The sequence below is a fragment of the Micropterus salmoides genome, unplaced genomic scaffold (genome assembly GCF_014851395.1).
Source record: "Micropterus salmoides isolate LMB-PRFRI ecotype aquatic unplaced genomic scaffold, ASM1485139v1 Ms_hic_scaffold_8, whole genome shotgun sequence".
Taxonomy (NCBI): Eukaryota; Metazoa; Chordata; class Actinopteri; order Centrarchiformes; family Centrarchidae; genus Micropterus; species Micropterus salmoides.
In genome coordinates, this window is record NW_024044570.1 from 11768111 (window position 1) to 11782057 (window position 13947).

Genomic DNA, 13947 nt, shown 5'->3' on the forward strand with positions numbered 1-13947 from the left:
GCTGGAAAAAAAGATCACTCTCTCTAGCAGTCCAACCCCACCCCCAACACCAGACTCAACCCTGTCTCCCGACACCCCCTGCCAGATTTTCGTCTGCAGAGAGAAATAGAGAGAGGGAGCGGGAGTGAGTGAGTGAGTGAGTGAGACAGTTCCACTCTGAACTTTGTCTAATAGAGACAACCATCACATGGGGCTGGTTCCATCACTGTTTTTGCTTTTGCATTTCTTGTTTTTCATGTCCACCTTCTCTTTTTCTCTCTCTCCTGGTGTCCTTGTGTGCACTCAGTGTGAAGCATCAGACGCATTACAGCATCTGCCATACTGAAATATGAATGTGTTCTCATTTTTGCTGTCTCCCTTCCTTTCTGCAGTCTCTGACATTTAAGGGGCATTAGTGGTTGGTTCTGTGCCAGGTTATCCCTTACCCCCACCATTACAGAGGCACAGGCTCAATTGACAACAGTCCGAGAGCTGATGCTTTTCTCTCCCTCTCATTTTGGTACCTTTCTCCTGCCTTTTAACCCCTCGGCCCTATGCAGCTTAGCAGAGCTGGAGGTATTTGTAATGTGTAGAGATAATGGCATAAATTGTCTGTACAGGTGAGATGAGCACCATATCAAGATGAGACAAAGTAGATTTCTCCACCGTTGTGAGACACATGGGCTGCATGCCATTTTGGCTGCTACAGAGGACTGATATTGGTGTTGAGGGTGGGGACAGAGCAAAGACACAGGCACAGGCTAACACACACTGTCAAGTGCATGGGTGCTACCTCAAAAAACGCTTTCCTCAGCGATTCATTTGAAATACACACCGCCCTGATGCCTTGCTCCCAGCCAGATGAGTGTAGATTTTGGAAAGCCCTCTAGCTCATCTTACTGTCGCTGCACACAAGGCTCTAGCTGACCAGAGGCTTAAGACTGACTTCTCCCTCCACTGCCATGTCCTCTGCATGACCCTCTGCCTCTGTAAGCTGGTATGAGAGGTCAGGAGCTGTCATATCACAGTTTCCCATGTGCTATTCACACCTTTAGCCTGATGATGATGATGATGATGATGATGATGGGCAGAACAAAGAATTATTACATACCATCTAGTCAGCCTGGTTAACATGCATAGTGCATATAATTTACACACAGGGACTAAGTAATAATTTAGCACCAATAAACTGTAGTGTTTACTGCAAGCTCTTCTATGTATCTGTGGCCATAATCATGAGGAACAAGACTGCATGTTCCCACCAACGTATTATAATTACATGAGAAATAATCATCACGATAATTATAATGGTAATGATAATAATAAACATAATCACTCACTTCACATGAAATGAAACTCAAATGGCTTTGTATGAAAAACATACAGCCTAAAACATTTCCAGGTTAAAATATATTGCATATTTACATAAGAAAGAGAACAGTCAACCTAAAATAGGAATAGTATATCTAGTATACCCTGTAGGAGCAAACAACTGTTGTGTGTATGAAGCACACAGAGCAACCAGTTCTCAAAACACAGAAATACGCAAAATGCCTGTGCACCCTAAAGATTCAGATTAATGGAAACAACCCTTTGTAGAATGTTTATGTCCTCAGATAACCAAGCTATTCAGTGTCTTGACTTGCCTCTCTGATGGACCCAAACATAATACAAAATAATAGAACTACTGTATGTGTGCACACTAATTTGTCTACTTTAAAACACTGTCCAGCTATTATCTCAAAGGCAGGTAACAACGTCATTTCTTTACTATAAAGAGTAACATTTACAGTCTATGACACATAAAATATGAGGACATATTTTAAATAGACAAGCAATGCCTACATACTCTAAATATGGGCAACCACACAAAGCAAAAGACAGGGTAGAAGTAATACATAGAATAAAAAGTCTTTTGCTCATCTTAAAAATAATATTTTACTGGAAATGAACATTTTTGACTAAATTTACAGAAAACAAAGGATTAAAACCGCCAGCTCCTATGAAGATCTGCTTTTCTTCCACATAGATAAATACATAACATTATGCACATCAATTACAGTCTTTCAGCCCAAGTGGTATTGACCTAATCAGTGTTTTTCTCCTTGTCACTTTTAAATCAATACCAGTACTGTGTCCCCTTTTAAAGGAAGCCACGGATATTTTTTTCCTGTGCTTAAAGTTAGAAATGGTTATCATCATTAAATGGCATTGCTAAATTGGAAATTGTATCTATAGTATATAGATCTATAGTATCTGTATCTATTCTGAGACTGAGCTTACTTTACTGTGGTAATCAGAAGAAAGAAAGTGTTGTGAAGTGATTCAGGGGGCTGAAGACTCAGTGGGTCTGTGTTGGAGAAGGCATGAGGAGGAGTGCATGTTTATGAAATGGATAAAGCTTATTAGGTGCATGTTTTACTGTTCTCAGTAGAGTAAGGATGCAAGAGAGAATGTGTAAAATAACAAAACAGCATGCATGACGTGTTGGTTGAGAATTTCTGAATGTGTATGGCTCGACTGATGGACTCCTTGTGGCCCTGTGGCGCCGACACGGGCGTTGTGACGTGGCCCCTAAAATGCCAGGCCTGTGCACTTCTGGTGAGTGTCGAGGGAGAATAAAACTAAATGGGCAAGGCTGTTTTAAAGTAGGTATTAGCAGCCCTCAGGGAGAACTGAAAAGGGAGAGTTCAGGTATGTAGAAGCTGAGTACAGGCTAGTCAAGTGGACAAAAAAGGAGAATTTCCGTTTTTATTATTATGCGTAATTGACTTTTGATCATTTGTCCATGTACATCAGTTAACTTAGTGCCTTAGATCAGTATTTTTACAGTGCAGTTTAGGTAAGATCACTTAATTACTATGATCTATGTTGTAGAAATTATTAACGTTTTTACTACATTGAAACATCTCTGGTGCTTACCATAATACTATTGGAATTACAATTCCTAAATTGTTGATCTGTTTAAAGGAGTTCTTTAGTTATATGAAGAAAACATTTATTCTAAATATCAAATGATTCCACAATATAATTTATCTAATTTCACATTAATGTACAACATTTTATGCTTACTTCAACTTTAATATATTTCTTAGATTAACGGATTGATTGACGGAATGAGTATACCATGTTGTATTAAGGTTTAATTTTGTTCTTGTAGTATCGCAGCACTTTAAAAAACGTGTTTATGTAATCCATAATATTTAATAAAATAAAACATTTGCACTGACTGTCAGGATTGTTCCCCTTTCTTTCTCAGCTTGCTTAAGGTATTAGTAATTTACAACTCAATCTATTACTCATAAAACTTATAAACTCATGAAACACATTCAATTACTTTAATGCATTGTTATCAACATGTTGATAGCATTATTGATACTGTAGTTTGATGGGGATTTAATGCCTAAGCTGCCCTAGTTTGATGCTGCCCTGGTCCAGGACAATATGTTAGGCTGTTGAAGGGCTGCCAGAGGTAGTTGTTAGTTACAGTTAGGGCGCGTCCCTCTTTGGATAGGTTGTCCACTCTGAGGTCTGATATCGAATAGGTCCATAATTTCCAGCTTGTTCCCAGGAGAAACTCTCCCTTGCTCGTTTTGTCTCTGTGTCTCTTTTCCTCCTCTTGTTCCTTCAGAATCCTGTGAGAAACAGCAAGGTGAGTTAATCCCTGCTTTTAAAAAAGGTATTTTTTCTTGTTAAGATGAATTGATCCTGTGTAGATGACTTTTCTACAAATGTTGTTTCTTTAGAATATGTCTAAAATGATTTACAACACAGTGCATACTGTGACTTAAGATTTCTTCAGATGTTGTATTTTTTGATTTGTTAAATTTGAAGGCAGAAAATCAAAAGCTAACTGGCACATGTAAAAAATCCGTGCTCTGTTTTCCACTTTGAGATTAGAGGAGTTTAGCAGGACAATTTTTAAAACGTTTGAAGTCATTTGAACTAAATTCCAATAAAATGAAACCAAATACAACACGATAATCCATGCATTTACAAACAATTATGTGATTTTTAAATATAAGATGTTTTAAAATGTGTCACCGAGTGATCAGATATTATAGTTATTACATAGTATAGTATTGCCATCAATTATAAGATTTATAATCATCATAACTGTATTAATTTAAATCCAAATCAGAATGCTTATAGGTTATATTACAGATGCAAACCTGTAATTTACTCAGAGGTTTATAATTCAATTCAAAACTTTTGAAGTCAAATAAACACCCTTTTCTGAAGCACAGTTTTCCACTATGTGTATCCCTGGCCAGGGAAAAAATATAACCTTTTAGACAATTGTTTTGCAGGGAGACTATGTGTATTGGCTGTATATGCGCTACGGTGTAATTATCTATCTTTGTGCAAAAACAAAATCAAATAAGTGAAAATTTGATGAGTTGTATACATTGAGACATTGTTAAATATTTGCATTGACAAAATCAGCGTCTTTAACATTTTTGTCTTTTTGGATAATAGTTTCCTTCTTATACCTCTTATACAATTAAGATAACATAAAGATAAAAATAGCTATATATTTTACAGTTATTAATTCAACAAAATATTTCACATTTATGTATAAATTTCTTTCCATTATATATTATTATAAATTATTTTTAGCATTAACTTTATTCAGATTTTTTTTATTATATACGAGGATGGCACTTTTTCAGAAAGCAAACAGACAGCAGTTTGTTGTGTTAAACAGCTTTTTAACAAAATAGCAAATTCATGTATATTATAAAATAAACTATTTCTATTCATTTTGAAATGCATAGTTTGGTTTTCAAATGACCACAATGCATTCAACTAATACATAGTCTTATTTTTAAATAAGTGCTCAGTTGTAATATCTACAAGTTTTACTTGTTTGCACTTGTTGAAAATTTCTCCAATTCTGATTAATATGAATTGATATTTCCATTGTATTTTATTTTAGGAGAGACTACAAATGATCATGAGCAGCAATTTTGAAGATGGTATACATGAATTATGTCTCGTTATCAGGTATTGGCTTGCTGTTTCTGGATATGTATGGGTTAAGTAAATCAGCACGACATATTACTTTTACCTCTCTACTGATGCAAAAGTAATGTTTGAATAGCATGGCAGAAAGAGTGTGTCCCTTTCTTACTATTCATCATCTGGAACATCAATACTGCCAATAATACAATAATGTCTTGTGTCCACCATTTTGTGATGAAAACTTTATTGCACATGCTCCCATTTCACGAACTTCGGTTTCTATTCTTTAAAATCGGATGCCTTGAAAACAGTTTATTTGAAACATTGATCATTTTAATTAGGAAAGTAATTAGGAAGTTATACTTATTGGAAATATTTCTCTGATTATTTTCAGAAACATAGATTATGCACAGCTTGCTAATGCAAGTCAAACATCCTTAATTTTTAGGATAAATAGTGCAAATACTGTGCAGTGATAATATTGTATTATTTGTTCATGATTGTCCAACAATTGTTATTTCGAGATGTGCTACACCTTGCTATGAAAACTATGAAACTTAATTTTCGTGTTTGTGTTTGTGTGTGTGTGTGGGGGGGGGGGGGGGGGTGTCACACAGAGAGCAGAAAGTGGTGGTCACAGTCTATTGCCTGAGGTGACTGGTGGGGTCAAAGGCCAGGTTGTGTTAATAAGATGTGATGTGCTGCCCTGGGACCTCAGTCCCATGAGGGATAACCCCCTAATCGACGTTAGTTAATGTGTTAGTAATCTTTACCTTCTTAAAGCAAACAGCAGAGGAGTATTCAATGGGCCCGCTTGGCCTACCATGTAACGCTTTTGACCTAGGGGTCATGGCCTTTGTTCCCTGCTCGATGGGGAGTGCCCTCAAAGGTCTCGGGTGTAATAGAGAAGTTGTTTAGACACGTGCGGGGCTTAAGCAAGACCACCTCATAGACTCTGCTCCTGCTCCTGGAGAGAAGTAAGTCTTCCCTCATAGTCTAGGGATACTTTTTTGTGGTTAGTTTTTAACCTTTTGAATGAGTCCATTAGAATATATATGTTTTTATGTGCTACATATCATGTCTAGTATGTTGATATAGTGGTGGTTGCTGACCAAGCACAGAACCAGCCCTCTCTGCCGCACCCCCCAACCCCATCCCCCACCTCCTAATGCCTGATGGATATTTGCAAATGACTGAGTCCAAATATTGTTTGTCTTTGCAGATCTTCTGCCCACTACAATTTCATATTCGTCAAGCTCTCCTCACTGTTTCCTGTAGCTGTAAAAACAAAGCTATAGAAAGCATTGTCTATATAATACGTCCCCAATACTGTAATACAGAGTGTTTGCCAATTTCTGACACTTAAATATGTGTGTTTTCGTGAATGCAGATCGGCTACTCTTAATCAGTGTGACTAAAAGATTATTTAAGGTCCTCATATCCATATGATAATTTTGTGATATTAAATCTAATTATTATTTTACAGAGGTTGGATACATACACACAAAATCTATATTGCTATTCAATGTAGATCTTTTAATCATTTAGGTATTTATTCCACTGTAGAATATTGAAATATAAAATGTAATGTGCTTTGGGTGCTTTTTAGAAGATCCAAAACTTAAAAATGTTAAATACCAATAGTCTTCTGACAGATTTGCATTAGAAGTATTTTGTTTCTAAAAAAATTATACTCAAATGATGTCGGGCAGAGTCCATAACATGGCGCCGTCCGCCATTTTCTTGCACATTGTGTTATCACTTGGCTTTACTGACTGATTCTGAATCACACAGATGTTGTAGCCATGTACTCCAGATGAAAAGCTGTTGCTTTTCATTATTTGTATATATGTATGTAAATCAAAGAACAGTTACAATTTTCTGTCATTGCTAATACTCTAACAATGTTCATCTTATTTGATCATTTAATCTGAAAAGATATTAGTAGTAAGAAGTAAAAATAGCAAAGGTTCACACCTTTTAACAATATATTTAATCTGAAACAGATTTATTTAATCAGTTTAAAAAGTCTCAATTAGTTACTAAAATATAAAAAAATTTGGACTGTAAAATGAAAACGTTATCAATTACTGGGAAATGCAACAGAGGAACAATGTTGAGGAGCACAGTGGTAAGAGTGACCCGAAACCAAAACCGTATCCTTAAATGAACTTTATGCCATGCAGTGCAGTATGTACACCAAGCATACTGCAATACTCAATACAATACTCTCTACGAAAGCTACATTTAATGTGTGGAACTCCTTCTGTTTTATGATCCAAGTTATTCCCAAATAAGGTCTCTTAACATATACACATTACAGCTTTATGCATCAAAGCCATAATGAAGTTATGGGTTTCTCAATTGGTTAAAATGCATGGCGAGATGTGACGTACAGCTGCACTCCTTCTAATAGGATTCTATAGCTTATGCCAGTGTAGATGCCTGAACCAAGCTTGTATCTCTTTAGGGAAGAAGGACAGAGAACAAATAAATTGTTAAAATTATGCTGGTATTTTCCTCTGGTTGTCTGCAAATTGTCTGTGTTTGGCCACCTGTGTTTTTATTGAAACCTGTGGAGCAAAGAGAATAGAGGGGAAAATATTTTTTTGGGAGAATCCAGTCTCTGTGCTACTGTAGTGACGGAGAGAGCCGGAGAGGAACGGGGTGGTGGCCGTGCTATGAAAGCAGCCCTCACAAACTGTGCAGCCTGAAGCAGTTGCAGCCATGTACAAATCTGCGTGAGCTTCAACCCCACTAATAACGCAATGCTCTCCAAAACCAACAGAAAGTTTTCACAGAGTAAATGTAATAAAAGTTTAACCCCCACCTTTTTTTCTTTCATTGTCTCTGCTAGGCATGTAGTCCCCTCTTGCCCTCTTTAATTGTCAGCAGTTTATAAAGCAGAAATGCAATCAAAATAGTTCCTCAGTAAAAGACCCACTTTACATATCTCCTTCCTCCTTTTCTTTCCTTATAGAGCTCCTGTAGTTCAAGGCTGAGGGGAAAAAGTTGGAGCCACGAGCTGCCTTTGCAGTTTTTAGAACCAGAGCCAAAAGAGGCAGGAAGTTGTTGTACAATAGCGTTACAGTAATCTGCCACAAATGGAAAAAGCCAAATGGTGATCGTCGAGTAGAGAAGGTGGCAGAACAGAGGCAGAAAGAGGGAGGGAGGGACAGAAAGGGAGAGAAAGCGAGCTAGTGTGTGTAAGAGAGACAGACGTTACAGCAAGAATAATCAATACAATCTAAGATGGTGGAAACAGCCATGCTGTTTAGGTCTCTCCCTCTGGTTAACTCTCTAACTCTCTGGCTTGCATATTGTTTATGTAAATCAGTACATGGATTTGGTTAGGACAAATTGTTTAGGCAATCTGATTTTCTTTATATCCCTCCTATTTTCAACAGGACGAATCAGCATCTCTGGGAGGGGGTTTCTAGAAATTTTCTCTGAACTGTTGAATGAGCTTTACCGGGCAAGTGGCAGCTGTTTTTCCTCGAGGAAAAGCAGTGAAATCTCACCCAAAAATGCTTATCAGTCTTTTGACTTGGTGCCAAAATAGCTGCAAGGGTTCAGCTGCAGCGTTCAGCTTGCTTTGTGACAGAGCCGAAGCAAGGAGGAGGGTCCTTGCTGTGCGTTCTTTGCTACATGTTACTGAAATAAATACTGTGGAAGCTTATCTTTTTTCTGAGTGTGTGTGTGTGTGTGTGTGTGTGTGTGTGTGTGCATCTGGTCTATTCTGTGCATTCATTCTATTCACTCTGGCAGGCTAAAGAGTTAATGCACTCCAAGAGTATGTGCTCCTTTCAGAGTGTGCTCCCAAGACTGTTGCAGCGACAACAGCCCCACTACAGTAATAGATAAGGTTAATAATTCAACCATCTCTCAAAAGTGTTGCATATTTTAAAGATGCTTAAGTCAGGCAGTCCATTCAGAATGTATTCTCTTTTTCCTCGCTTTGCTTTTCACTAGTTGATATAGTAGCTGAGGTGCTGTATAGTGTATCCCAGTATGGCGTGTAAGTGTGTGGACTGCGTCTGCGCACTACTGGAGGAGTGGATTTCTGTGTCATTCTTCCTTCTCCACCCCTCCCACATTTAGTGCTTACCTCCCCCCCCCCCCCCCCCCCCTCTCTCTCTCTGTCCTTCTGTGTCTCCATCTCCCACCCATCTTATGCTCCCTCCCTCCTCCTCCCCTGTCTCCAGTGCAAATACATTTCCTTGCTGTGTTGGACATGTGATGAAAAAGTGACTGGTTTGCGCGCTCCACCGCACCTCCTATTTCATCATCAGCAGAGCATTTTTCCCATTCACTGTGCATCCGCTGTCTCCTCCTCTCTTTCTCCCTCTCTTCTTTTTCTCTCTCTGTTTCGCTTGCTCTCCTCTTTCTGCTCCAGCCACACGCAAGGGGGAGACTTAAGCTCTGCGAGGGGGAAAAAAAGAAAAAAAAAAGTCTGCTGCTATTTCTACAGTCAGGGCCTCCCCACAGCCCGCCCTTCCATAGATGGAGCTTTTTTTTCACTCACTACTAGCTGGATTTTAACCCTCTGCCTCCAACTAGCTACAGCAGCTCTGCAAAACCTGGCAACAAGTTGCTTTTTTGGGGGCCTTTTTGTACTTTCAGCGCATTGATTTTTACATCACTTTGGATTTTGGCGCTGTTTCTTCTATTCTTCTGTATTTTGTTTTCTAAAAATATACTGCGTTTTCCTGTTTTTTTCTCTGCTGATGTGCTTCTAGTAGTATTCATTTAGTTTCTCTCTTTTTGGATGGAAATTCGTCAAGGTGGTGTTTCGCCATGTAATGGGCCTTGTTCCACCTGGAGTGCTGGGTGCCATTTGTTACGGGTCACCTGCTTGTGGTGGGTTTGTGGTCTCGATGACCACTATGGATGACCTGCAGAACAGGACCTGAGCGTGGTACACATCTGTGTTTTAAAGACATTCATCCTTCATCAGTGCTGGCAACTGGCGTGAAGTACCTCCTTCGGCTCTACTCTCTGTCTCTGTGTCTCGCTCTCCCTTGTTCTCTCTCTTTCACACCGACTCGCTTTCCTAAGGAGAATGAGTGGTGTGCTGAGCCCGAGCTCTTTCTGGGACAGGTGCCAACTGCAAACAAAAGACATTAAAAGGCAATAAGAGAAAAAATGAGTAATTGCGAAATTTAAAATTGTTGCGGCAGAATGTCAGAAGTAGCCCTGCATGTTGTATCTCTACATGGCCACTTTGTGCTATTATTGCATGTTTGTCGTTCTAATCATGTTTGTCGCTCTAATCATGTAAGTATTAAAGTGATTTTTACAACCAAGACGGTTGTAAAGCAGACGTTTGAATACTTTGCACACTTATTCTAGTGTCGGCATTTCATTTGGGAAGATGGAGGGAGTAATGTGGGAGAGCAGCATATAGACTGCTGAATTATTCATGTGCCCAGCCAAGGCTGTGACTGGACTGGCTGTGCTATTTGCATGCATCAGACATGGTGTTGTCTGTTTGCTAACATTCCTCATTCAAAGACGTGTTAACTAGCAGAGGGGCTTAGCTGGAGCCTTACAGACAGCCTCATGGCCTCCTATTGTTTCAGGCCTCACCAGACCTGGATCCAGCCGGTGGCAGGCGAGCCGTGCACCCCTGAGCTTGGGGCTCAGACTGTAGCTGGAAGAGGGAGTGAGACTGAGGCTCAGGCTGGAGCTGGGGCTGAGGCATGGCTGTGAAGGGGACAGTCCGAGGGAAATCACTGGGTCTTGCAAGACCCACTAAACGGGAGCTTATGGCTGTCTCCACTTCGTGACAGAGATGTGGATCAAAGCGGGAAGATCTGTCGATGTCCACATCCCGACTAGATATTCACCATCTTTGCTTTAAAAAATCGGTGAGTAAAATCTGTTTTAATATGTGTACTCTTACGTGGTTTATCTGTGTGTTTACTCCTTATGCTTTCAATGTTTAACATGCACCCTGTACAAATAAACATTTGATACACTTGAGGTTCTTACACAAAGTTTCTTTTTACATGAGTGCGCAATTATACCTCTGAATATAAAACAATACATGCTCATGTAGTTTAGGAACTTATATTATAGCAAATATGACAGTGACAGAGCTAATAACTTTAAAAATGATTCCTATAACTTTTCTCAGCCCTCCACAAAACCTATTTGTAATTTAGTAATGCAAAACCAAAAGTTATTAATAGCACTTTGATTGCTGCCAGGATAATCCTACTTTGAGGTAATCAGAAGATGAGTGGAAATCCACGGTTGTGGAGGTATTTCATATGAGTGATGTGGTCCAGGTTTAGTATGCACTGTATGAAGAAGTACGTGGTGTACTGATAGCTTTGATGTGTTTAATGTTCTCAAAAGCTTATAAAATAGCCCATCACCACTCTGCCACTTACCTATATACATCTGATTTTATTGATGATCAACTTATTTCCTCATTTTTTATTATGGATCTTTACCATACTACTTTGAACATGGGATTTCACAGGCTTTGTGTTTTGCATAGGAACATTTTGTGTTGTTTAACCAGTCATAAAGCAGTGTGTTGTGAAATGATGAAGTTTGACTTTACACAAGTTACTTTGGATAAAACTTTAATTTTCTTTGGCTCATTAGGCTGTTTGTCAGGTACTCGATAGTTAACTTTACCAAATTAATGGAAAATTCAGGTTGCATTAGTGATTGAGACATTTATATAGTAATTTACCTATGTATAACATTTAATTTGTAGTGTTGCCTGTAAGAGGAATCAAATATATAGTATCACAGTTTTGTATATCATTTATTAAACCTGACATATTAGCTATTGACTTTTTTGTTCTAATGTCTGCTCAGATGTTAAACTGCCTGTCAGGGTTTATACAAAAAGGCCAACCTTAGCCAACCTGATACACAAAGCTTTCAGGTGATTCAAGATTTAGGTTCAGCTTTTCGATACATGATGATGGTGATTATGTTCATTCATATGAATATAAGTTCTACTTAACTAGCAGTGGACGCATGGTTTTGGCTGGCAGAGTATACTACTCCACCCCTAAGGCCTTTTTGGCAGTGGATGGCAGGGGTCCAGTTGAAGGTTGCATGTTGAGAGGCAGATGGCAGGGGGGGTGAAGATTTGCAGTATTTTCTCTCTCTGTAAACGTATACGTGACCAATCCAACGGCCTCATACAGCCCACAATGAAGCATTCTGTGCACTGAAGCAAACTTCAGCTTTACTGCAGCTACACAGCTAATACAGCAAAGCCAATAATGGGACACACACACTTGCAAAAACAAGTACAAGACCAAACTTTGTGCAGGATGTCAGATCTTAATACTTTTACAACAATATTGAACATAATTTTATATTCTTGGCTGTTTTTGCCCTTTCGGTGTGTTCTTTGTGAGTGTGAGTTTGATGAAATGGTATGTTCAAAGTGTTAATTCTGTAAAACCTGTAACATTGAAAATGCCATTTAAATAGATATTATCAATTATCGAATGATTTTTTATTTTTTTTATTTTAAATACATGGGTAGCAGTGTTTCATGAATATGCTTCAAAGGCAGAGCTAAAGGAAACTGCAGGGAAGCTAGAACAACAAGTTCCAAAAACTTGAACTTGAATGAGACATTCTGTGTTTTAATGAATTGTATAAGAAACCAGCATTTTTATATGTTTTTTCTGAAGATGCAAAAGTTACGACAACACCTAAAAACCTTTTAATGCTCAAAGGTATGAACCGAAAAATACCAAAACTGGAACTGTAGAAATAAATAATACATTATTTAATGAATTATTATTACAGTGTTCACAATAATTGTAAGTAATCATTAATATATTTAATTCCAGCTTTTTTTTTTAAACTTGAATTATTTATGGTTTACCCTTAATGTGCTTTGTTTAATTTGTATTTAATTTAAACATGTTTGCATTTCATTTTAAAATAGTATCATTAAAAATGTAGTATATAGAGAGAAATATAGGGTGCTCCCTTATTTTTTTTTAAACAATACATTTTTCAAGTTCAAGCTCAGGTTCTGTCTGAAGAACCAAAACGAGAATACTTTGTCTATATAGACAACAATATAGACATACCAAAATAAGTGTATATGATAAGATAAATGTATGTTTTCACAGCATTGCTTTTAGCGTAGAAAATACAATAATGGTTCACGAATACACAGCATCAGAATATTTTGGTGTGTGTGTGTGTGTGTGTGTGTGTGTGTGCGTGTGTGTGTGTGAGAGAGAGAGAAAGAGAGAGAGAGAGAATGCATGCATGCGTGCACTCATGTGTGTTCTCCTTGTTTACTGGATCACTTGCAGGTGATTTTTGTAAATTGTTGTGAATTTTTTTTACAATAATGAGGTTTTTGTAATATTGCCTGTTTTGTTCATTTTTGATAGCCAATCCACAAATATATTAAGTGTTTCATTAATTTTCATGAAACATTTTAAGTTATTTATTTGTTTATTTCAAACAATTCTCATTTACAACATTTAGTTTGTCCTAATTCTTATCTAGTTATCTTAGACTAGTGTCGAGGAAAAAAAAAGTATACCCAGGACTCTTTAAATGATTTGATGATCATGAGGATCCCAATTTCTCCAAAAATTGTGTTATTTGTTATTCTCAATAATGATAAGAGTAAAAAGAAGACTCGTGTAGATAAGAAGATTGAGCAACCTCTTCTTACGTATTTCACACAAAATTATTAATTAACAGATAAGAACAATACAATTCAGGGGTGTAATATTATTTTTTAGTTGTGTAATCCAAATAGAGATGCAAGATTATTTTGATCTTGAATAACATGTTTCCTGTTGTAGATTTTAATGGCCATGTGTGGTGTCTCCAGATCTGAGTATTTCTGCCAGATACTTTTGAAGTGTTGAGTATGTGGTTTAAGTCACGTGCCAGTACTCAGTGTATTCTTACTAGTGAAACACAGTGAAAATTAGTCATTCACCAGTACAACACAACAATAAGCCACCAATACACTGCTTCATTTGTTAA

At 37.8% G+C, this 13947-nt stretch overlaps 2 long non-coding RNA genes across 2 annotated transcripts in view; one reads left to right on the plus strand and one right to left on the minus strand.

Moving 5' to 3' along the window:
- LOC119893418 overlaps positions 1-13475 on the plus strand; it is a 25476-nt gene extending 12001 nt beyond the window's left edge. Inside the window, exon 3 of the long non-coding RNA XR_005442804.1 lies at positions 10527-13475. This is a non-coding gene — a long non-coding RNA (uncharacterized LOC119893418). The remainder of the gene's footprint in view (positions 1-10526) is intronic.
- On the minus strand, positions 1326-8165 carry LOC119893416. The gene is made up of 2 exons (XR_005442802.1): positions 7775-8165; positions 1326-3614 (listed from the first exon to the last, which is right to left on the minus strand). It is a non-coding gene; the product is annotated as an uncharacterized LOC119893416 (long non-coding RNA).
- Positions 13476-13947: the final 472 nt, after the last annotated feature.